Source organism: Symsagittifera roscoffensis, chromosome 4, assembly GCF_963678635.1.
Source record: "Symsagittifera roscoffensis chromosome 4, txSymRosc1.1, whole genome shotgun sequence".
Taxonomy (NCBI): domain Eukaryota; kingdom Metazoa; phylum Xenacoelomorpha; order Acoela; family Convolutidae; genus Symsagittifera; species Symsagittifera roscoffensis.
Genome location: NC_087065.1, coordinates 63,819,241 through 63,844,637, shown reverse-complemented (window position 1 = coordinate 63,844,637; position 25,397 = coordinate 63,819,241). Strand labels below are relative to the sequence as shown.

General features: G+C 47.0%; 1 protein-coding gene across 1 annotated transcript in view; it reads right to left on the bottom strand.

Annotated features, from left to right (window-relative positions):
• Positions 1–25,098, bottom strand: part of LOC134843534 (rac GTPase-activating protein 1-like) — a 66,908-nt gene extending 41,810 nt beyond the window's left edge. The window contains exon 1 of the mRNA XM_063859639.1: positions 25,089–25,098. The gene's annotated coding sequence lies outside the window, so the exon portion shown is untranslated. The remainder of the gene's footprint in view (positions 1–25,088) is intronic.
• Positions 25,099–25,397: the final 299 nt, after the last annotated feature.

The window sequence follows — 25,397 nt, the reverse complement described above, 5'->3', positions numbered from 1 at the left end:
CCATTCTTGCTCTTGATGCAAGATTCCTGAGATGGCCACCACCGATGCGTCCGTGTCAAGAACATACATGCCCTTTTCTGTAGGCATGCCTAGCACTGGCGCTTCGCACAGTTCCCGCTTTATGTTCTCGAAAGCAACTTGTGCTTCATCGTTCCATTCGAACTTCTTCCCTTTGTTGCGCATCAGCTTCTGCATCGGATACACTTTGTCCGCATATCCCTTAATGAATTCTCGGTAGTAATTGGCAAACCCTAGGAAGCTCATGAGCTGTGTGTCCGTTCTCGGAGCTTTCCATGTCAACACTGCTTCCACTGCGTCCGGATCTGGCCTCACACCATGCCTGTCCACCATTCTTCCCAGGTACTTGATCGAATCCCTAAGGATTTCACATTTCGATGGTTTGCATTTCAAGCCTGCTCTTTTCATACATCCAAAGACCTCATCGAGTCGATCAATGTGATCCTCCAGGGTTGGTGTCGCTATGACTACGTCATCCACGTAGCACATCAAGAGATTCCCGTACTTTTTGGTCACTCCTGTCAAAGCCTGAGCCATCAGCCTTTGAAAGGTTGCTGTTGCATTGCACAAGCCGAAGGGCATCCTCTTCCACTGGTACAACCCCAATTCGCACGCGAATCCGGTTTTCTCCCTGTCCTTCTTTCGCAGAGGAACCTGCCAGAAGGCAGAACCCAAGTCCAATGTGGTGAAGAACTTTGCATCACCAAGTTTGGATAGGCTCTCGTCTATTCGCGGTATCGGGTACGCATCTTTAATCGTTACCGCGTTCAAGTAACGAAAGTCGCAACAAAATCTAAGCTGCCCCCCTTTCTTTTTCGCCATTACTACTCCGCAAGCCCATGGTGATTTCGAGGGTTCTATCATGTCGTATTCAAGCAACATTTCTATTTCCGCTCGGCACGCTTCCGATTTATGTGGCGTCATTCGCCTTGCGCCTTCCCTATGGGGAACGGCACCCTCTTCTAGTTCGATTTCGTGTTCTACGAAATTACAGCAACCGATGTCCGCCTTATGTTTTGAAAATACCTCGGCGTTCCGATTTAGGAGGTCCCGCAATTTTTCAAAATCTCCCTCACCTATTTTTCCTTTTAAATGTTCTATTTCTGGCAAAACCGGTTTGTCAGAATCTAGTTCATATGACGAGGGGCGTTCCGGAAAATTCGAGCAGCTTGATAAGCCGTCGTCCGTTTCGGATTTCATTGAAAACAATTTATGAATAGATTTTAATTCATTAATTCTCTTTAAGATTTTATCCTTATTTGCATGATAAGGACAGTCTTTCACACTATATTTCTTCAAGTTTTGTGTCTCTTCATAGTCGGTCCTCATCGGCAATGCGTAACCAAGCTTCTTTCCACGCTGGATTGAAACCGTGGTGTCCAGTGTGTTCAACAACACACTGACACACAGTCCGTTTCGCGTTACCGAGAAGCTCCGGCCTAAAATCACCGAACTCTGACTATTTGGATTCGGTACTAAGCAAACCTGTTTGCTATCACTTAACGAATTTAAATTTCTCATTCTAAAAATTGCTACTACAGCTTTTCCTGGTTGTAACTTTACTTTTCTATCCAAAAAAACTGGTACCTTATTTTCATCTGTGATTATCCTATTAATGGGTCTCTTAACATACTTTCGGTCCGGGTTTCTAATCCGTATTAGACCGTTGTTCAAGTCAATCATCACATCAAAATTCCTGACAAAATCTCTGCCCAAGATGAATTGGTCGGCGTCGTCCAGATTCTCTACCACCAGGAAGCTCATCCAAAGGTTCCGTCCTCCCATGTGAAGGACCGTCACCGGTGTTCTTCCGGCTACGTAGATAGCTCCTCGATTTGCAGCGGCTAGTCGGAGATTCGTAGGAATCAGATCTTCCCGCGTGAAGCCCATTCTCTCCCAGGTTTTTATCGGCATCACACTTACCACCGCGCCTGTGTCCAGAAGCCCTGTGACTCCGATTTTTGTTCCGTTGGTGTCAAGCAGGTGTGCTGTCACATCTGCTTCATATCCAATATGTACCGCGTCTTGTTCCATCATGGCGTCATGGCCTATCCTGCGGACTTTGAGTTCCTCTTCACCCAAATAGATCTGCCCCATTTGGTCATCATCTGTTGTTATGTAAGTCCTGGTGTAGATGCTGATTCCATCCACGTTCAGCATTATTTGATACGGCCCATAGACCTCCAAGTAGCGTCCATGAAGTTTCTTCATGCGAGGGCCACCCGTCGTTAGTAGTGCTCGCACAGCTCTCGACTCAGTGCGTGGCTCCACCTGCCTCAGATAATCTGCATATGTGTCCAAATGCATTAAAGTGAACTCTGATGGTTCACTCAAATTTCTTATTACCTGGTGTCCAGCCACTGAGATTATCGACTGTATCTTCTTTCCCTGTGGCGCCATGCCGAACCTCTTACCGGAGATCACTTTAAGTTTCATATCTAAACTGCTTGGTGTTTTCGTCTCTTCGAACTCCGTTGCCTCGAAGGTATTCAGTTGCTCCTGAAGCTTTTCATTTTCCAGTTCAAGTTTCACTTTTTGTTCGATCTCTTTCGTCACCAATTCCTGCTGTACTCTATTTAGAGCATCCTTTGCGGCTGCCTTGTAATCGATCTTGAAGTCATCGGCCGCAGTTGCTGGTTCCGGTTCACATGCTTCTCCTGTTACCGCTTGCATTTTCTTTGCCGCCAGCTCTTGAGGTTTGTCCTTCCTGCGTGCCTCTGCTTCGTTTAAAAGTCGAGCCTTGCTTGCTTTCACTCCTGATAAAGCTTCTTCATGCCTTGGATGCTTGATGTCTGCCACTGCATCCCAGAATTGTGGACAGTCTGATTTAAAATGACCTTCCAAGTTGCAAAAGAAACACCTCGGGCCAAATTTCGCAATTACTCCTCTCATGAAATCCTCATGATCCAACTCTGACGCATCTTCGTCTTCGAGGCTAAAGCCTATTGCTTTCATGCCTTGTTTGTAAGCTGGGCATGCTGACACATGATGGTCTGTTGAACTGCAATTAGCACAAGAACGTCTCTTGTCCATATCATCCCTCGGTTTGTACCAATGGTTCCCTTGGTTCGCTGGTCCGTTGTTAAAATTGCCATAATTGTTCTTGTAATATCCAGATCTCGAAGGAGGTTTCAACAAAAGATACTCTTTTGATTTGAGCCTCAACTCCTCCGGTGTTGGCGCATTAGTTGATAGTGGTGTGTAATGCGTTGCTAGCATCGTACGAAGTTCATCATTTTTCACACCATCGATGAATTTTGAGGCTACGGCCAGGTTCATCCTTCGGTTTGACTCATCCGGTTGGCTGCGTCTTCTCAGCATTTCCAAATCATCGAGAAACTTGTCTATTGTTTCATCTTCTCGTTGCCTCCGTTTCTCGAAGCGCATCATCGCCTGGTGCCCCTGCACCCCTGATCCGAAACGGTTTAATAAGATTTCGAAGATTTTCTCAGCAGTGTCACGTTGATACTGTTTCTTGGCCATGACACAGTTCAGGGCTGTCCCTTCTAGGTTGCTGGTGAGCGCGCTGCATTCCTGTCTCTCAGACAAGTCTTCTTCCTCGAAATGCAGCTTCATTACCTCTATCCAGGTATCAATACAGCCATCAGATTCGTCTTTGTAGCATCTTGGTTTCTTAAAGACTCTTCTGGACTTTTCACTGCGTTCATTGGTTCTAGATAACCGCGTCAGGAATGTCTCCAAAGACCTGTTCAGGGGTTCAAATGCTGTGGCCATTGCCGTAGCATCCCTTGAGTGTCTCGCCTGAGTGTCCTCACACCTTGTCGAAGGCTCTATGTGCGGTGCATCCCTACAATCCGAATCACCATGAGCGTTTCCCGCTTGGCCCATGTGACTCCTCCTCGGGCTTGTATGCCCCATGTTGCCAGAATCGCTTCTCCCGGTCGCATGTGTGCTTTGCGTTGGTCGTTCGTTCGAGGTTTGTCTGTTCCCCGTCGAACTTGCTCTACTGTTCGGGCCCCATGCTGTATTACCCCTTGTGGCATAGCCTGATGAACTGCCCCTGCCCCTAGTGGATCCATTTGTCTTCCTCCTTTGATGTTCATTGAAGTTCACCCTCGGTTCCCTGCTGGGACCTCCCGAGTTCGGCTCTCCTTCTTTTGGTCCACTCTTGCTGTTTAGTAGCCCGTCCAACCTATCCATGATAGCCTGCGTTCGCCTCTCCATCATCGCGTCTATCTTTGTGTCAAGAGACCCAAGAGACTGCTCTTGCTGAATTCTTAACTTCTCCATGTCGGCTCTTAAGCGTAACTCCCTCTGTTCCGCTTCTCTTGTCATTCGCGACAAGTTCCTCGTCATATGTTCGTCCGTTCTTTCTCTCAAGCGTTTTTCGCTTCTGTCAACTTCTTGTCTGTTGCGGTTTATTTCTTCCCGCAGACTTTCTCTTTCAATGTGAACTGCTCTTTCTAGTTCACTCATCCTTATCGACATCTGTTCATTTTGTTCTCCTAAACTGCCCACTATGTTGTTTAAGGCTTCCTCTAGTGCTGCCCCGTTATCCATGAGTGGCGTCACTAGTGGTGGTGTAACTCTGTCGGTCCCAGGTAGCTTCGTGCTGGTCGAGATCCGGGCCTTGACTCTCTGTCTTGACGTCTTTTCATTATCCATTTCAGGATCCGCTAACGCGTTGCCAAGCCCTCTGGTTCTACTCTCTTCAGGTTGTGGCTCCGAACTTATCCTGATCGCGAAGTCCTTCGACTGGCCCGGTGTGTTTGCCTCTTTGCTTATCGTTGTCACTACACCAAATTTATCCAGGGTTCCAGTCTCTCTTCCGACGTGTGCCTCACTCTCATGGATCGAACTATTGAGGCTGACTTGAGATCCAAAGTCCCCTTGCTCCTCTTCATCCTCTTCCTCCTGGGACTCCCCTTCGTTTCCTGCTCCTCCTCCCATGCTGAATGGAAAGATGTTTCCGAAGGTGTTCTTCATTCTTTCTGAGAATGATGATGACGTTGTTTGTTTCCCCATTCCGCCTGCCATCATAGTGTTGTCTGTCGGAGATCTTCTAGTCGCCGTTACTTCAGTTGAGATGTCGGACAGTTCCGACATCTCCTCGCGATCCAATGTCCCGGTGGAAGTGGCGAAATCATGGCCTTGTTATACCGGAGTAGACTCACTCGCCAGCCTTCTGCCTCTCCCTTCCAGTCCATTTACTCCCTGGTTGTCGTTCATGGTATGGTCCGTATTGACCTCCACTTCTAACAGTTCTCTTCGCTCTTCTGAGGTCTTTTGACTTCTCGTTTCAACCATTCTGCCTGAAACCGTCCCCTCTTTATCGGACCGGGTTCGCTTGATCCAATCCACAAAAGGATCGGTCATCGTTTTTCTTTGCTTTTCAGGTATGAACTTCCTAGAGCTATTACCTCGTTTTGGTATCCTTGACTTGTCTAAACTCATTCTTTATTTGTCACTTTCCTATGCCTACTCTTGACTCAATTGCTAGAGACCTTATAGTTTTATTAACAATAATAATGACACAACACAATAAATTTCACCAGATTCTATTAAATAGTGACCACGAATCCCTGTATGTTGTCAGAGTACAGTTTGTATAAAATTTATTCACAATAGCCGATTATCGGTCCAAAGATCTGGAAACTAGCACAATATGATGTTATCAGTCAATTTAAAAGATAGTGTACTCACTACCCAATCAAGCACAGTTTAGGTTGATTTAAAATCAAAAAACAAAAAAAATATATATTGACACAATATGAATGTATATATATAAAAAAAAACGTATGTGTCTTGTACTCTTAGTCGGTCGCAGTACAATAGTCGAACCTGTCTTTTAAAGAAAAAGCTTTCCCTGCTTGGTGCTGCACCAAACAGACAAAACTTTGAAGGCAGTTATTTTCTCAAGTGGGCGTCTATTGCACCCACCGAGTATTGTGTTACCTATCTGCCTTCGGACTGCCCGAGCTAGACCTACTAAAATCCTCAGGGCAGTCACTTTCCCCAAAAACGTAATATGTTTCAATCCACACCAATGAGTCACGCTCTTTTTAATTTAGACTTAGTGTCGCGAATATCCGAGTTCGGACCTGTTTTGTGTTAGTCTGGTTCTTTTTGAGAGGCAAGTTACCAGTGCAGTCACTGATACCTAGCCTGTGTATTAATAACCTAATACCTCTCGCTCTTTAGTCTTTCTTTCGTTTACCTAAGTCCTTAATAAAATAATACCCCTCCGGATTGGCACAAATAGGACCCTTCCGGACTGTCAGAATATAGACCCCTCCGGATTGGGACCCCTCCGAGTTAGTTAATAGTAGACCCCTCCGGATTTGGACCCCTCCGAATTAGCGACTATAAGACCCTTCCGGATTCGGACCCCTCCGGTTTTGTGGAAAGTAGACCCCTCCGGATTCGGACCCCTCTGACTTCGGAGCCCTTAGCTCTGTCAAAGTAGCTTTTTGTAGTTTTCTTAATTTCAGCTTATACCCCTCCGGATACGTTCTGCGTTGCTATTATGCTGTTTGAATTAACTGGGAAGGGTATAGGGTCCTTTCCTAGACCCCTCCGGATTGAAGTTAAGGCACTTATTTGACAATTCACACTAACGGTGAAGGGTCTTATCACTTGCCTAATTTCGACTCTATTATGGTTGTCTTGTGCCTTCAGCCCTCCCCTTTTGGCTAGAACTGTCTTAAGTTGCTTAGTTCAATCGCTATCAACTTTTGGTAGGGGTATAAGGGTTTTTTTAGAAAAATTTATAAAACGTGAAGGGTGTACCCTTCCGGATTTGTGTAATTTGCTAAAAACAATCTCAAAAAATTTTCTCGCTCGCTTTTCCGAAAAATTTCTAATCCTATCAGTAAGCTCAGCTAATTTCTGATCTATTGGTACCAAGATCAACTCGATATGATCAGTAGTTCCAAAGTTATTAACCAAAACGTCTTTTTTTCGAACTCAAAAAATTTTCTCTCTTATGGGTTCCGCCTAACTTTTTCCGCAAATCTGGTCCTTTCGACCTAAAAATTATTGATCCGAGCTCAGAAGGCCTATACTCTTCTAGTTCAATGCAAAAGACCCGATCTAAAACGCTATTGTAGAAAAAATTTGCGAAAAACTATGCTACCTGGACCCCTCCGGATTGATGAATCCACCAAATCAAACACGTTATGTTCGATTTCTCTGCAACCCGGAAGGCTTTCGGGTAGCGGATTCTAAGACTTGTAGATTCACTAGTGGACGTTGTCCGAACAACTATTTTTACTGTCCTACCTCAAAAATTTCAAAAAATTTTCTAAATTTTTAGTGTTTCTTACTATCAAAAATTGGGAAAATTTGGTTTTTGGTACCAAACTAGTTCCAACCACTTCCGAACTAAAGTTAACCGGTTCTACTTATTACAGTAGTGCAGTTACGATGTAACACACTAACTTAGCGCTTTTTTCCGTTTCAAAAAATATCGATATCTCAAAAATCGCGACTTGTGGGGGGATCAAAATATCGCTATTTTGACCCTAAAAACCGGTCTGTTTTCGTTGTTTTTCACTGAAAAATGATATAAGACTATTAATATAGGCTATATAAGTAATAATATTAGTAATACTATACCCCTCCGGGTTTGTTTAATCTCCGAATTAAGGTGCTTAACTCGGATATTCGCAGTTCGGTGAAGGGTCACTACAGTGCAGCACTGTCGAGCCCCCCACAGATTACTATCCTACTTTTTGTACCAAAAGGGATACAAAACTTGTTAACGATACCCAACAGTCGATTGTAGTTGTCGTTGAGCCTCTTCCTGTTGTTCCCTGTACTGCTTGCCGGATCGGTCTTCACCCCGGACCCTTCCGAATTGAGCGCAAATCAGCTGACCCTTCCGGATTGGGCGCAATTTATCATTAACGTGCTTAAATGCTCAAATAACCCTACAGTACAAGCCTCACAAACGGGCCACAAAATTGATCGTAACGATCCTGACTGATATAATTGCCTGTAACAACAATATATCTATGAACAACAAACGGGGGGGTTGAATCACATCTTGTCTGGGGGGATGATTTCTACTGATTTTTTACTTTTTTACTGTTTTTGGTTTTTTCGGTTATTTTTTTATGTTTTTTGTTTTTCTTGGGTACTATACTACTTTTTGTTTGGTTTTACTTATATCTTTAAGTGTTTTTGGTCACCAACCGCTCAGGGGACGAGGGGACGGCCGATCCCCCCACCCTTCCTGGTTTGTGAATTTTCGGTCTTAACTAGGTTAAAAAACTATTCACGGCAATCCGGAAGGCCTCCGCGTTCCGAACTACCCTTCCGCCCCGGCGGTTTAGGCCTAATAAGGGCGTTAATGTGAGCATCCGCTCGGCGCGGAGTGCTCGTTAACGGTTCTGCCGATCATGATGTTAAAAAAGAATAACACCCAGGAGCGCCATAAAAACATACATGTAACATTCGCCCGGAAGATACATATCGACGGATAACAAAACTAAGTCTTAAGACGACTGGCTAGCGTCTAAACAGAGCTTTGCATGTTTTTCACCGTCTCTACCAAGCCAGTACTTTTCGGTGGTCTTTCTTACATCAGGCTGACAAAAACGTTACTGTTCTCCGGCTTCGACCAGAACGCTCAAATTAACTGAATTACATGCAAAGTTAGTGAGCTCATGGCTGGGTCTCTGTATCCCCAGACCACGAGGTCACTCCTAAAAACAGGGCTACTACTTATTATATTACTATTGTTTTTGTTCAGTAGATAAAAATCATCATCTCCATCGAAGATGGATCAACCCTTTCCCCCCTACTTCTAGCTCCTCATTCTTGTCAAAACGAATTAAGATCTTAATTAAATTCAAGTCAGGACATGACGGATGCTAAAATTCAATATAAGTTCATAAAAGTCCACGTCCCGAGACCCTTCCGGATTCCTGAATCCGGTGAATCAAGCTTCTTAATATCCAGTTCACAATAACTCGGAAGGCTGGGTTTTACCCTTCACCGTTGCTCGCAACGGCCTTGCAACTATTGTAACAGCACAATAGTTGCAACTCGGAACGCCCTCTGCTGTTCGGTAGTTCGTTGTTGTTTTTTAGTCTCGATTTCGTACTGTTCGTAATCGCAGATAAAAGTTGTTCTGTTCTTTCTGCTATTTTAGCTAAAATGGCCGTCTCTGACGTTTCTCAGAAATATGACGTCATAATTCGAATTTTTAAAAATTAGAATTCCAGAATCTTCTAGCCTTCACCGTTTGGCTAATCGTTCAAATAACGTCCTTATCCGTTCTAAATCGCCAATTCGGAAGGCTTGCTGCTAAAATACCGAATTCTGCAGAGACTGCATTTTGGCCATTCTGGTCGAATGTCACACTCAAATCAGTCGGAGCCAATTCGGTTCGCTTGTGACATGAGACTACGACCCGTTACAGCTTAAAGGCTACTACTAAAATATCCCCCCACTCTAGAATTAGAAACGTCCCCATACTTAGGTCTCTAGATACCCAAAATACATGAACGCCATTAAAAACCGGGTTGGAACAATCCGTTAAGTCACTTTTTATTAGACAGTGGAACTTTGATCCATTTCAGATGGATCAACCTAAAACTCGCCTTACCTCAACATAACGATCATAAAACACACTCTAGAAATTTAAATTAGTACTCACATTGTAGCACTCTCAAGAACCAGGAAGTAAATAAGTCGGTAAGCAACTCAAGAATCAATAAAGTAACTAAGATGACTTTAATGTCCGTCAGTTTTAACAACAAAACAAGTTTGTACTCTAGACTGTGAGTTCTCGTGAACCATTGGGACACTCTAGCTGTCCACCTTTCCACCGAAGGTTCACTCTAGTCCAGTTTAGAATAATGCTCCAATCACAACAATCCAGTTCGTGGGAATGCGCTCGTCTCTGTTTTAGATGGGACAGCTCTACTCTCGATTATTATTGCTACTGAAATTGCGAATAGCAATTTCCCACTGATTTTTCTAGCAACTTTCCCGCGATTGTCACTCGATCGTTCTGACTTCTCTTTTCTGATTTTCAGTTATCGCGAGAAAGTCGTGCATGACAGGTTCCATTCGAAATTTTGAAAAATTAAATTTCACTCCAAAATCAAGTGTTTTTTGCTTCTCTCAAGGTCAAACTTCCGAATATGACCGACTGGCACATACTCCCCGGACTCGAGATCGATGTCCTCATCGCGTGCTGTCTTCTGCCAGTGAGTCCCAGAAAACCGAGTGTTACTCAAGATACAGTGCCAGTGGTCATTTACAGAAGTTTGCAGCAGACTCAAGCTTATCTACACCCCAAAATTCACAGCCATGTAAAATTTTCACACTATCGCTAAACAGCAATCAAAATCTGCACACACCTGCACCCTTGAATTCTTGCTTTCCAAGCCAATCATTTAAAATTTCTTTTGTCCTATTCAATCAGGAAATTGTCATGCAGCATTTTGATTTATATAATAAATATAGTATATTAATAACAATATTTGCTTTGTTAAAACTTCTTTTTCGTGAATCCAAGTTTCACCCGGATCCACGCTCAAGCCCCCTTTCCCCTCTCAAGACTCAAGATCCATACGAGCCACCCACTCATCTCGCACTCTTCGCCTTGGAGGTACTACACCCTGAAGTACTAGATACGGCAAACTGTCTCAACAGTTCCTCTTCATCATCGGAGCTAATCACAATCTCCTCCCAAGCCTTCAGCTGTTCGTAGGATCGCATCCATTCTCTTTGCTCTTGCAACCTCTTTGCTTGGTTGGGTAGTGCCTTCACCCAAGATTCCCGGTTCAAACAAAAGGAGTTGTGCAGGCTCAAGCTCACGTTCTTCGCCAGGTCCTCCTCTAGTATCGATTCCCTCGCCTTGGTATTGTCTCTAGACATTTTACCCACTCTCTTCCATCCTGTCGTGATTGCATTACGATGGGTTAACAGGGGTCTCTTGAAAGCTTCCGGCCCAATCTCGGCCTGGAACTGTCGATACTCCTTTTGATGTTTTCTCATGTGATCTTTCGTTGTCATGTACAACCAGGACGTCAGCGTCGCCCGAAACCATGGGAAGTACCTCAAACGGCTCCAGACATGTCTGACTTCCGTTGGTATGGCGAATACCTTGCACGCAGTCTCAAACAACTCGAGTCTCCTACTGTAGTCTATCGCGTATATTGACTCTGCCGTTGGCGTCCCCGCTTCCCGATACTTCGTTATATTCTCTTCTATCCATCTCAGAGCCAAGATCGTACTCACTACCAAGATCGTCACCTTCTGTCGGTGATCCGGTAGTCCAATCGACCGGATTTCTCCCATATCCCACACCAGGCAAAGGTTCTTGTGATCTGGATACCACACCGTTTGCGCTAAACAGTGGCATGGGCATTCTCCATGGGTGATTTCAATGCTCCTGAGGTTACGCTCCCCCGAGGCTTCCAAGAGAGGCTCAAGCTCCATCATTTTCTCATGCATCGTGTCGTTATCTTCCAGGTTTGGAGCACTTCCCACAGGTTTTCCGATCACGTTTTGTCTCTCGTGATCGCTTGTGTTCTCTCTCTCCAACTTCAAAAGTTCTTCTCCCCAGATTTCACTCAAGTCATCTCTCAATTCTTTTGGTACTGCCCCTCTGATTTTTCTCAACAACTTGTGCGAGTGATGCGATATCCGAGCCAACCTCACGCACTTGGGCACTGAGAAGGCCTTGTCCACCAGTACTCTCTGGCTGGATGCTTCCACCATCACCATGTGCAGTGGGTAGTGACTTCCGCACAAGTTGGCCATCATTGACCCTATCAGCGATTTCGCGTTCAATGGCAAGCCATAAGCTTCGCTCATGGGAAATCCCATTTCCGCCTCGAGACCAACCTTCCAGCTCCGAATGTGTTTTTGAGTCACCTGCAACACCCCGGGCCATGATTCTACGCTCAACGCCGTCACTAAACGATGTTCAGATTCTAGTCTTTCCAGTGACTGCAGACTACACATTCTCGAGAAGAATCCGAGAGCTGTCGCTATATTCACCGTGGTTCTCGCGTAACACTCCGCTACTATTTGCACTTCATTTTTCTCCCTTTCTGTTATGTCTTCGAACCAAGTGACCAGGTCTTCTTTTTGAAATGACAGTATTCTAACGCATGACCGTCCATCGCAGGTGTGCTCTCCGTTTCCACACGTCGAATCCAGACAGCTACCCGGCTCCAATTTCTTTGCTGACCCGGGATTACTCGTCTTTTCGCCTGGCTCTTGCATCTGAGGTGAAATTAGCTTATGCAGCACACTCAACTTTGCCAGATCTTCATCTTCCGTTGGTGCTAACCTCACTCGCTCGGTGGTTTCCTCGATCAGACTAGCGTGGGGATGTGGACACCAGGAGGGTCTTAATAGCTTCCATACCACTCCCAAGTTCGTGGTTAACAAGCCATTTCCATCGCCCATGTTCACTTCAACTCTCTTGTTTGAACGCGGTATGCTCACCACCTCTGGTGTTTTCTCAAGAATCAGGCCCAGGCTCGGCCCCTCTTTTTCCACCGCGTCTATTTTCATTATTCTTTCTGTCCAAAACTTCAGTAGCTCCGCTACCTCATGGTTCCTGTGGGCGCCTCCAGCTTCCGAGTCTAAGAAGGGGTTGTAGGCCATTCCCATCACTCCAGACACATATTGGTATTCCCCCTTCTCGCTGAGCCTCGAGTACTGCTCTGACGAGGCCAGGTTACGGTGAACATCATGTTCTTCTTCGAACTTCTTATTATAAAACCTCCGCACCTCGTCTAGCTTCCTATGGTTCTCTAGGGATAGTCTGGAACCCTCTTCCTTTTCTATTCCTGTGCTCTGATACACGTTCAAGATGACCGTTGAGACTCTTTTTTCCATGGTTTTGCTTACGCTTGCTCTCTGTTGGCATGCCAGGATGGTGCTATCAGAAATCATCGACATTATCCATCTCAAGAAACACGTGGCGTCCTTTCTTCTAGCTAGGCTCAAGCCTGAATTATCCCTGGCTACGTGTTGCATCAGTGCCTGATACACATCTAGCTTCTTGCTTCCCAACTTCAGCCTGTCATACGAGGTCAGCGTTTCCAACTCTATCCCCACCAGACTCCAGGTGAACATTAATTGTCCTGCAGTTCTAACGAAGGGATTCGCCATTAATGGTGGTGCTGATGAGGGTGTCCTCATTGCTTCTTCAAAATGATCCTTCAACAAACTCTGCCAGGACCTCTTCAGATGAGTTTCCATTTCTATTTTATTAACCTCGGCCTTTTGCTGGGTGGCCCAATTGCGTCGCTTGCGAGCTACTCCACTGTCCAACTTCTTCCAGCAGTCCTCCATTTCTTTCAATGTTTCAAGGGCCACCCACCACGTCCGGGAGGTGTTCCTCGTCTTGTTCCTCTCCAATGGATCACTTGTCACTCGCTTGCCCGTGGCCTGGTGTGCCTTCGAGATCCATTCTTTGCCGACATCTACTTCCCATGTCTGTCCGTTCGTTGAACCTCTCTTCACGTTTATCTTCTGAGGCTTGAAGTCTTCCTCCGATGTCGAACTGGTGGAAACCTCTATTTCCCTCTCTACTTCAAGTGGTCTTCTGAGCTCCGAGCTGCTCTTGTATGCCGCCGTCTTGCATCGAGCCAAAATCATGGGCGCCGTCTCTCTCAAGTTTCCTTCCGAAACAGCATCCACTGAAGGACTACCCAATCCTTCCACTTCTCTCTTCCTCTTGCGAGTCTTCACATCTCTACTTGAGGGTGTTGTGGCTACCATCACTGATTCGACCTCTCCATCCACTCCTTCCAACTCTTGCCTCCCCCCTGCTCGAGCCTTAAGGATATTAGTACTTTTAATCATATTACTAGTCCCAACCTTATCCCTTTTTATATCATCAACCATTTTATCTACAGTTTTTTGTCTCCGAGTAGAGCTGTCCTCACATTTTTCTTCTCTAGTCTTCGATCGTGAATTCCTCAGCTCTACCAGCTTGCTCAGTAGCTCTTTTCTCGCCTTCTCATCTAGGCCCGTTCATATCAGAAGCGGTTCTCCAAATCTTACGACTGTGTCCCACAGTTCCTCCTTGAATTTGTCCAGCGTCGTCTCGCTGCCCACTTCTTGATTGAATTCTTCCAAGAACTCCTGCCAAGCATCGTCCTTCAGGGATCCCAGGAATATGTCCCTGTTCCCTTCGAAAGCGTTTCTTTCCCTTTCCTCCGAGCTCAAGAGTATCATCCCCATATTGAAGGTTTCACTTGCCAATGGCAATTCCAGATTCTTCCGGGGGGACGGATTCAGGGGTGGTGTGGCCGTATCTGCCCAATTCTCCTCGCTCAAGTCTTTCAACAGCTCTTGAGTGGTGAGCTCCTCCCCTGATGGCCCTGGTTCAGGCGTATTCCCCACTTCCATGTCTTCACCGGCTTCACTGAGAGTTTCATCCATACTCTCTTCTTCTGAGTCATGTCTCCTTCTCTCGAGAATTTTCTTAAATCGGTCCTCGACGGGTCCACTCCTCTTGTCTCCAGGCGTGTCCACTGACAGTGGTGATGGTGTCGTAGGATCCAGCTTTTTGTATTCCGTCAGTGCTACATGCAGTTGACCTGCTGCATCTAGTTCTGTTCCCTCCTGTCTTAATTCCACCTGTTCCAAGCCATAGGGTGCCTTATATTTTCTCGTGGCAAATTTCATGTCGTCCACCAATGCGACGTGCCCCTCCATCACGATCATCCTGCCATCATCCCATATGGGTAGCATGTTCTCAAGTCCCTCCTTCTCTAGAGTTCTCAAGACCTTCCGCACCTCATATCCTGGGGGCTGCGAACCTCTACTCTTTTTCGCTTGCGTCGTCCACGAATTTACCTTCGTCTCGCTGGTATGGAAGTAGACCGCCGCCGTGTAGCCGATGAACAGGGGGTCCCAGCCATTAGTGAAATCCTTCTGCATTTCCTCCGTCGTCATCCTCGCCATTATGGAGGGAACTACCAAGGGACTATTCATTCCTAAGGTCATCCTCCTGACTATTGGGAACTCAGGCATGGTGGCTGGGAGGATTTTTTTCTCCATTATGGTCTCCAGCTCCCTCTTCACCAGTGCGAAGCACTCCTTCCAGGCAGGAATTCTCAAGATTTCTCGTCCGTCTGCCGTCAATGGGTTCAAGTTCCAGAATTTGGGATACATTTCGATGGGACCCTCTCTCTTGCCTCCCATTCTACATTGCATTTGCCCCCTGAAGTTGTACACTATTAGCTCGGCATCTTTCACCTTTCCAAAGAGTACCGTGTTGCTCATTCGCCCTCTGAGCACCTCCTGCTGACACCAATTTAACGCCGTCCCATCCAGTATACTGATAAGACTCAAGTGCGTTACAGAGTGACGATACGTTGTCACCAGGGGGTCTGGGAACGCGTACGTCACTGCTGGACCATAAATGCAGGTCACCACCTCCTCTAGGCCCCGGATTATCCCCATTGGGTCCGACCTCATTGCCAGGCATAGGTCCGTCAACAGAGGCATCCCTCTGTTCGTCTTCTTCCATTCTTCTCTCGAAGTTGGATTCTCATCTTCATCCGTCATGTGCCGATTTTGCATCATGAGGTATTGTACTAGCAACGTCTTCAACCCTGCGGCACACTTGTAGGAGCTGGTTTCGATGCTCGTGTGGACTTTCCCCATGGACAGAGGCTCTCCATATTCCATTAATCGATGAAACGACACCAATTCCCCATGGGTCAAGAGTACTAGTGCCAGGTACCCATCAACTCGAAGTGTCTCCACTCCTCGACTAAACATGTATGCTGGGCCCATGTTGAACATGTATCTGGGGTAGACCAAATACAGGGCCAAGAGCAGGCTGATGGGCATGCCCAGTATCTCCTGCACGAAGGCTCCAAAGATAGTCGCCGTGGTACCGAATATTCCTGCCAAGAATTCCTTCTCCCAGCCAGGACTCAAGAACTTGAGAATCTCGTAATCCCTCCTAGTCTTCAATTCGCCTTTGGCGTGCTCTCTCCAGAACCCTCCAATCGTCACTTCATTGGCGGCCGAGACAAATCTAGCCACCGTCATGTCTCTTGTTTCGGCCAGCTCCAGTTGTTTCTCCAGAAAACTCCAGACTTGTTTCACGAGGGGTGGTGCTTCCTCCCTTGTCTTGTTCGTGGCGTTCTCCAGCCTTGGTGTCAAAAATGGCCACCAGCCATTCTCTTGAGTCAAACGATATTTCATCGATTCTAATTGCTTTTCCGTTTCGGCCACATTTCTTCTCTCGTTACTGGGACCTCTAGACTTGCTGGTGGAGTTTGTGATCTTCACATCCATACTCCGAAACCACAAGCTGGCCGTTAATTTGCTTATCGCCGGGTGATCGTCCCCGATGACTGGGCTGAACTTGAGTTGCCTGGCAAAGTTCGATATCTCTAGCAAGAGCACCTCGTCTAATACGATCAGGATGTCGGCTAGTCCATAAAAGCCCCTCAGTGCATGAGATATGTCCGCCCATGCCGTCGCCAATTCTGACTTGCGAAGCCTCAGGTTCGATGGCTCCAACTCCCGATTGGGGGCTGCCATTAGAATCCGCCATTCATTCCCTTCTGCTATCAGGATCAAGACCGCGTACACGAACTGTAGGGCGGGTGGCATATTCGCGTATCCAGGGGATGTGGTAAACACCACCTTCGTCTTGGACCCAAATCTCGAGACAACACTCTCTTGCACTTCATTCATCGCCGCAAACAACGCCTGAATGGCTTCCCATATCTTCCTCGATGTCGGAATTTCATCGCCCTTTAGTTGCTCAAGAAGTCCCATCGCGTGCAGGTGATCATTCATTCCTGCAAACAATAGCAGCTCAGGTTCACAGGGCATCTCCGACTTTATTGCCACCACCAGAGTTAACATCTGATTTAATTCAGCTCCTGGCAAAGAGTATATCAAAGTCTCCGGCCAGATCAACTTGGGAGACTCTCCTTCGAAGTCTGATCCCGCCACAATGACTACTCTCGCAGCAGCTGGATCTGCTCTATCATAAACTGCCAGGGTTTTGGCCAGCTGGGTACTCCCACAGGGCTTCCCGTACCTGGGGTCTTCCGCCAATTTCGAGCCTTCGTAAGCGGCATCTGGCAATCCCGTTCCTCCCGGATTGAGTAGCTTGTCTACCACCTTTAACTGTGCCGGGGTTGCCAACCTGATCCTGGCGATGCTAGTTCGGTGCTTGGGAGGTTCTGCTATAAGTCCAGGACTCCCCAGCAGCTTGAGAGGTCTGTAGTTAATGGGTCCCATGATCGCTTTTGTGGGAATTCCAGTCAGGTCTGTGGTCTCCATCAACTTCGCTCTCGAGAAGTGCGCCTCATGAGCTTTCAACCAGTCCACGCAATGATGCCTATTCAAATCCTCGTGTGACACTCGTTCGATCCCCAGGGTTTCCGCCAATTCTCGCCTGCATTCCAAACTCTCTAGATCCAGTTCTTTCACCTTCTCAGGATATCTCAAGCGAGCGGTCTCCATAGACTTCTTTTCCCGTTTGCTCTCTGCCACTACCACTGAGGATATCGCCGACCTGGAGGTGTTGATGACGTCACCTCCTCAGACTCCATTGGCGTGGCACTCTGCAATCTGGTCTGGCTGCTCCTCGAACTGTCTCTAGTGTCAACTCTCGGTCCCAAGCGACCAGACAAGGCCCTTGAGGCAAGGAATGGTGGGTTCGGAGGTGGTCCTAATGTGAATTGGGCTGTCTCTAGCAGATCCGCCTCTAGCGCGTTTATGTGTTCTTGGAAGACGTCGTTTAGCCACTCTGCTCCCCTTGGTCTATCAAAATGGATTCCATCATTGGAGGTGTCTTCAGGGAATCCCTCTTTCTCCATGCGCTCTGCCACGTCCAACAGTCTGACAGGGAGCACACTCTTCCGGTGGATGTCTCTTATCACCTTGTTTAGGTTCCGCACCTTCTCGTTCATCTCCAAGGCGTGCTGATCAAACATCATGTTGTAGGGGACAGTACATACCGTCAACAGGATGGGGTCCATCTGAATCCTCAGTTCCTCAAGAAGGCAGCTCACCTTATCGTGCAGCCTTGTTATTTTCCTCGCTTCTCCCCTTGATACATCGTTGGTCCCGACCATCAGGGTCACCGTGTATACTTTGGTCATCCCCAGCATGTCAAGCGTTGCCAACATCTGTGGCGTGGCAGCTCCAGCGAAACTCAAGATTCCTGTCTGCCAGTGCGATCGGATCCGGGTCAACACCCGCACCAGGCTGTCCCCTACGATTAGGTGAACCGCACCTTCTGGTACCCGGGGTGGCGCCAAGTACTGCACCCAGGCCGCATCATGAAAGCAGTCTCTCCTAGCTTTCTGCTCCGCACTCCAGTCCAGCCGATTGTGCCTGTGGTACCTCCCCTCTGTATTCTTCTTATAACTCGAGATCACGACACTCCTAACCGGCTGTTCCCTCCACGTCGGGGGAAGCTCCGGTCTTGCCGAACTCTCGCGACTCTTTTGTCGCAATCTCTCGCCCAGTTCTTTCAGACGCGATGAGCCGCCGCTCACCTGACTGTCACTCGAGGTCGAGGTTGGGGTGTATCCCGGCAGCTCCACATCCATCAGTGGGCGTATGGGTTGCGTCTCTAGGCTACGCAAGGAAGACGTTGCGTCATTCGGTATCCAGACTTCCAACCCTTCACTCATGTGTTCTCGGGCCTCGCGGTCAAGGTTGAACCGTGCTCTTGCTCTGGGGGCTTCATCCACCTCCATACGTGACTCTGGCCTCGAGCTGGTGACCACTCGCTCCTTCGGCCTGGCTCCCTTCTGTGCATCAAGCTCGCGTTGTCGTTGTTCTATTCTGTCCAACTCCGACCTCAGTTGATCACGATTTGCGGCGTTCTCCCGCACCCTTAGCTCCTGTTGATGTTCAGCTTTTTGCATCTCAAGCAACCTCAGAGCCTGGTCTCGCTCGTTGACCGCCTGGTCCCTTTCCAGCTGAACCTTCTCCCGATCCAGCTTTGCCTGATCCCGATCGAGGTTCGCCTTATTCCTTTCCTTCTGCGTCTTCTCGAGCTCTTTCTTTAGAACACCTAGATCCGGATATGCCTCGGTCGTCTGTTGTGTTCGTGACATCGATGGCACCCTACTCGAGCTCTGGCTTGTGGATCTTACTGTTGGCCTAGTCGGTAGTGGGAATTCCCCTGCGCCATATTCGGTATTGTTATTCAGGCCAGGATTCCTTGCCAAGTCAAAACCCCTTACTCCTCCATCCACATTCCAAGACAACCATCTGGTCTGTTCTTGGTTCGATATTCCCTCGGTGGTGTAGCCGATCATCAAGACAGCCTCCGTCGCAGACTCCCTGCATTCACCCTGGTCTTCCAACTGGAGGATGGCATTCAGCATTATCGCCATTCTCTCGTCTATTTGGGTATAATCCAGGTCCCTCAGGCGTCTGTACAGCTCATCAAGTGTAGGCTTCTTCAGGGCCGCGGGCATGGATTTCCAGAATCTGTCTGCCATTCTCTGTGACTTCGGGATGTATACAGGTATGTGTTAACCAGCTCAAGAATTACCTTACCGGCTCAAGAATTACCTTACCGACTCAAGTATTACCCAACTCAAGAATTCTCTCGAAATGTTCCCTTGCAAATACTTGCTGTAAGTGCCGATTATCGCGAGTTCGATCAAGGTTTCTCTCTCTGTTTCTCGCTTGAGTATAGTTGGACTCTCAACTTTGTTTTTCAAACTTGATCTGAAAGCAGAAAGCATATTGAAACCTGACATGTCATGTTCCTAACCTAGGGACCCCCCTTTTACCAGTATGGTTAAAATCTTATCATTCTCATATCACTTAAAACAATTCAATTGGAATTTCCTTAAAAGCATGCAGATTCATTTTATGTTTTAGCACCGTTAACTCTTTTTTAAAATTCAATTGTGATGCCAATCATATCTTAAGATCCCTTTACCTGCGCCGCACCCCAGTACCTAACTCAAGACTCCTCCCTCACACCCGACTCGATACCCCATGTACCCGACTCAGGTGATGCTCAAGTAGTACTTCTTATGAAGATACACCATTATCTCAGTTTCTGCAAAGACCACATGTAGGATAGCGTACAATTCCCTCGGGCTCAGTTTGCCCCTGTTTGGGTCATACACCGGCATTGAGACTTCTGTTATCCCTCTTTCAATCATGAAGTCTCGTAATCTTGTTAGTGCCAATATCACGTGTTCGGGATCGATTGTGTTCCTGTCATTGACCCTCGTTACTAGGAAGCACAGATATTTGCCCGGGACTTGTGCCACTGACGGTGGAAGCGCTGCCATCCCTCCCAGTCCTGGTCTCTGTCTGAACAGAAACTCTACATTCTGGTACTCTCTTTTGAAGTCAGCTTCCAATCTTGATTTGAAACTCATGTCCGCCGTGATGCAGATCGCGCTGGTCCTGTTTGACAGGATGAAGTCGCTATCCGTTATCATGATGTTCTCCGAGTATTCGTTGGGTATTTCGAATTTCGTTTTGAAGTTCCGACCTATAGTAGGCTCTGGCTCTTCTTCCTCCAGTTCCAATTCGCTCGTTTCTCTCACTTCCTTGAGCTTCTTTATCATCAAATTTTCGGTGTGGGTAAGTCCTACCCCCACTCCCCGGACAAAAATATTTATCGACGTCCCCGTCGATGTTGTCGGGTCTGAATTGTCCTGAGGAATGTCCAGTGGCCTGTCTGTTGCCGTCCATCCGAAAAGAGGGTCCTCTGTCTTCATGTAATTCGCTGCTGATACATCGACTTGCTGAATGCTTTGTCCTTCGCGGCTCTCGTCTTTGACATCACGCATCCACTCTAGAATCCTCAAGTTCGTGTTCTCCCTCCTCTCTATCTCACTCTGTTCGAGATCCGTTTCTAATTCTGGCGTCGAGTAATCATCCTGCGGATAATGACCACCATCATCAATGACCTGCCATTCCTCTCCGGCTTCCAGTTCGCCTGCCTTCAGTAATTCCTCGCCCAAATTGTCTGGCTGTATCCTATCGATCAAGAAGTCATCCCCGTACCTGTTGTACCTCATGCCGGTGCGTTTACGATTGTCAGTCCTAGTTTCCGGTGGTGTTGGTCGATCCGGCTCCATCCACTTCGGCACCTCGTCTTGCTCCGGGTCGTTCCAGTCTTCTTCTACAAATGATCCTGCATCAGACCCCACTCCTATCTTTTCATTGTCGTCCAAACTCAAGTTCTCATTACCATCATTTTTCTCTCTAGTGCCTTTCTCATTCACTTCACACGCTGGCTCTACCACCAGGTACTCAAGACCCTCCATGTCCTTCGGTATGCACCAATCCTCTGGGGATGGGACGTGAGGCTTCAGATTTTCATAATGTGCCGCTCGCCCAGTACTCAAGCGATAGAACCGTCCTTGTTGATGAACCTCCGTTATCATGAATGGTCCCCTCCACTTCTTGAGTAGTTTCTTTGTTCCCTTGGGCGGTATTACATTTTGGAAGACCCACACATATTGGCCCACTTCATATGGCTTTGCTCTTAATATTTTTTCGTCATATTTCCTACGTTGCCTCATTTGCGCTTGCGCCGTGTTCCTCCTGCATAGCTCGTTCAACTCCTGTTGTCTTTTGATCGCTTCTTTCACGTATGCCTGAGGCGACGTCCTTTTCCCCTCGTATTCCGGGTAAAAGAATGTCAGAGGCATTGCTCTCTCCCTGCCTGTCAACATCATGAAAGGACTGATGCCCGTAGTTGAGTGCTGTGTACTGTTGTAGGCTCCTACTACCTGTGGCAGGTATTTGTCCCAGTCCGTCATGTATCTTGAGCAGTACACCCTTAACATGTTGACCAGTGTCCTGTTTTGTCTCTCTACCAACCCATTGGTCTGCGGATGCTAGGTCGTCGAGTGTGCTTGAGCAATGTGCGATCTCTTCATCAATTCTTTTGTCAAGTCCCCCACGAAAGCTTTGCCGTTGTCCGACTGGAAAGTCATTGGACAACCATACCGCGATATCCAATGCGTTATCAGATGATCACATGTCTCTTTGGCCGAGGCTGTCTGGCACGGAACCGCTTCCGCCAACTTTGTGAAGTGATCTATTATAACCAGTATCTGGTTGTATCCCGACTCTGTCATAAAGATTTTTTGATGGTCTATCTGCACCACTTCATTGAACTCTGAGCTCTCAACTGACTTGAGTGGAAACTTCATCTTCCTTGGGTCTTTTACCTGGAGACATGCCAGGCAGGCATTCACCCATCTCTCGCAAGCTTTTCTCATTCCTGGCCAATCAAATCTGTGAAGTATCCTTTGTTGTACTTTATCTATCCCCTGGTGACCCATCTGGTCGTGTGATCTGAAAAGCACCTCTGTCTGGTACAATTGTGGTAGTATGATGAGGTTGTGTTTGTGTAATATTTTTTCCTCATCTCTCCTCTTGCACGCTACCACTCCATCAGCTGTGTGATAAAGTAAGTCTTTCTTTTCTTTGTAGAACTGGCTCAAGATCTTGTAGCTGTCTTCCTCAAGTTCCCCCTTCTCCTTGACCCCCGACTGGATCCATTTGGAGAGGTTACTTGTCATTTTGTCATTCTTCTGGGCTCTTATTAGGTCTGACAGCCTATATCTTGCCTTGACATGCTCCTTTAGCGCCATGATCTGTCCATTCATCTCACCAGGGTTGTGGATGTCATCACTCAGTTTCACGCATATCATCCTTTTCACGATTTTCATATCATCTTCTGGCACCAGATTCGTTCTGATGTTTGAGTTGCATGATAGTTCCCTGAATGGTTTCCTTGCGACCGCAATTTTCTCAAGTTCCTCACCACCTCGCATCTCCTGTATGTCCATGTTGTATGTTCCTGAAGATGGATCCGTCTGTAACTCCCTGTCGTGGTGCCTTGTCTTCTCTTCCGCCAATATCATGCACAGACTGTCTTGGTTTTCGCTGTCTCTGGTTTTCGCTGTCATCCGAGTCTTCATCCCATCCTTCACGCTCCCCGGACAATTTTCCTTCTCCGGTTCCTTCTTCCGTGAACCTGGAACACTCCCCGGACTCTTGACCTAGTCCCAGGTGTTCAGTATCTTCCTTGAACGTCACTTTCTTTTTCCTAACCTTGGTCTGCTCCAAAATGTCTTCGGGGATTTTGTCAACTAGTGACCGCACGACATCTTTGCTGTCAGTGACGCTTCCTCTTGATGAGTCAGTATCGTTCACTGTCTCTTTTCTCCGAAGTATAGTGAATTCCGGTTTCTCTTGACCCTTCTCCTGGATCACGGGCTTATCATCTGATAGTTTCTCGAGCAACCTCATTAAGTCATCATCTATCTCTGCAGTTCCTGCTTCCACCTGGTTAAGATCATAGCCTTTTGCCTTGAGCGTCTCCTTCACGATCTTCGACTTGAGTATAATCTCAATCGGAATCCTCTTGCTCTTCCTCAAGATGTTCTTCTCTGGAGGCTCTTTAGGCAATTCAGGATGATCTTCTATCGGTTTGCCTGACTTGTCCAGCCATCTCGTGAGTGGAAGACTGTCGTACGTTTCCTTGTCCATGAATGAGAAGCCATCTTTGATTTCAGGTCTGTCTGCTTCTCTTTGCTCTTGTCTCTCATAGAACTCCGTCTTCTTACTCAAGCTGTCGGCATTCTGATGTTTATCTCGCGTTCTATGCTCAATTATCATGTTGTATCCGTCCAGGCGAACTATCCACCTCCAAATGTAACTTTGGTCCATTGAGTACGTTTTCAGCCAGCTCAGTGCTCTGTTGTCGACTCGCAACTTGAATGGCTCACTGCCCAGGTATGCCCTGTATTTCTCGACAAAGGTAACCACCGCGAACATCTCAGCTTTCGGTGCTCCGTACTTCATTTCCGTGTCACTCAGGACTTTGCTCCCGTACGCTATTGGTCTCAAGACTGTCTTCCCATTCCATTCTTGTTCTTGGTGGAGAATCCCAGAAATCGCGACCACCGACGCATCCGTGTCCAGCACGTACATCCCTTTCTCAGTCGGCATACCCAGTACTGGTGCCTCACATAGCTCTTTCTTTATCCTCTGGAATGACTCTTCTGCTGCGTTGTTCCACGTGAACTTCTTGCCCTTGTGTCTCATTAATTGTTGCATCGGGTATACCTTGTCTGCATAGCCTTTGATGAACTCTCTATAATAGTTAGCGAAACCCAGGAAGCTCATCAACTGGTGCTCTGTCTTCGGTGATTTCCAGGTCAGGACTGCTTCCACGGCGTCCGTATCAGGTCTGATGCCGTGCTTGTCTACCATCCTGCCCAAGTATTTTATTGAGTCCTTGAGTATCTCGCACTTTGATGGTTTACACTTTAGCCCCGACCTCTTCATGCATGCAAACACTTCGTCTAGTCTCTCAATGTGGTCTTCCAGTGTTGGCGTCGCTATTACCACGTCATCCACGTAGCACATTACCAGGTTGCCATACTTCTTCGTTACGCCTATCAGCGCGTGTGCCATCAACCGCTGAAACGTGGCTGTGGCATTGCAAAGTCCAAACGGCATCCGTTTCCATTGAAACAGACCCAACTCGCAGGCAAACCCTGTCTTGTCCCTGTCCTGCTTCCTTAGTGGTACTTGCCAAAAGATCGAGCCTAAATCAAGAGTCGTAAAAAATTTTGCATCACCTAACTTCGAGAGGCTCTCATCAATCCTAGGTATGGGATAGGCATCCTTCACCGTGACGGAGTTCAGGTATCGAAAGTCACAACAAAACCTCAACTGGTCGCCTTTCTTTTTGGCCATCACTACTCCACACGCCCACGGTGACTTGTATGGTTCTATCATGTCATACTCTAGTAACGTCTCGATCTCTTTTCTACACGCGTCCGATTTGTGTGGGGTCATGCGCCTCGCCCCCTCCCTGTGTGGTACCGCGTTTTCCTCAAGTTCTATTTCATGCTCAACGAAATTACAACACCCGATATCCGCCTTATGCCTCGAAAAAACTTCCTCGTTCCGCTCTAGTACGTCCTTGATGGCTTCGAGCTGTTCATCTTTCAGTTTGCCCCTCAAATGTTCAATCTCCGGCAGGACCGGTTTTTCATTTTGCATTTCATCTAGTGTGGGTCGTTCTGGAAAGTTCGAACAGCTCGAAAGACCATCATCCGTTTCTGACTTAAGTGATTTAATAAGACCTGAAGAATCTTTTATTTTCTGCAATCGTCTCAAGATACAAATTTTGTCCCTGTGATTGGGACAATCAACAACTTCATTTTGTTTTGAGTTCTCAATTGTTTCATATCGAGTTTTAACCGGTAAAGCATATCCCAGTTTCCTCCCTCTCTGTATCGTGATCGGTATATCAAGGGTATTCAACAAGACACTGACGCAGAGGCCGCTCTTCGTTATCGAAAATGATCTTCCTAAAACAGCAGCACTTTGACTATTAGGATTCGGAACTATGCACACTTGCTTGTTGTCACTTAGTTCAT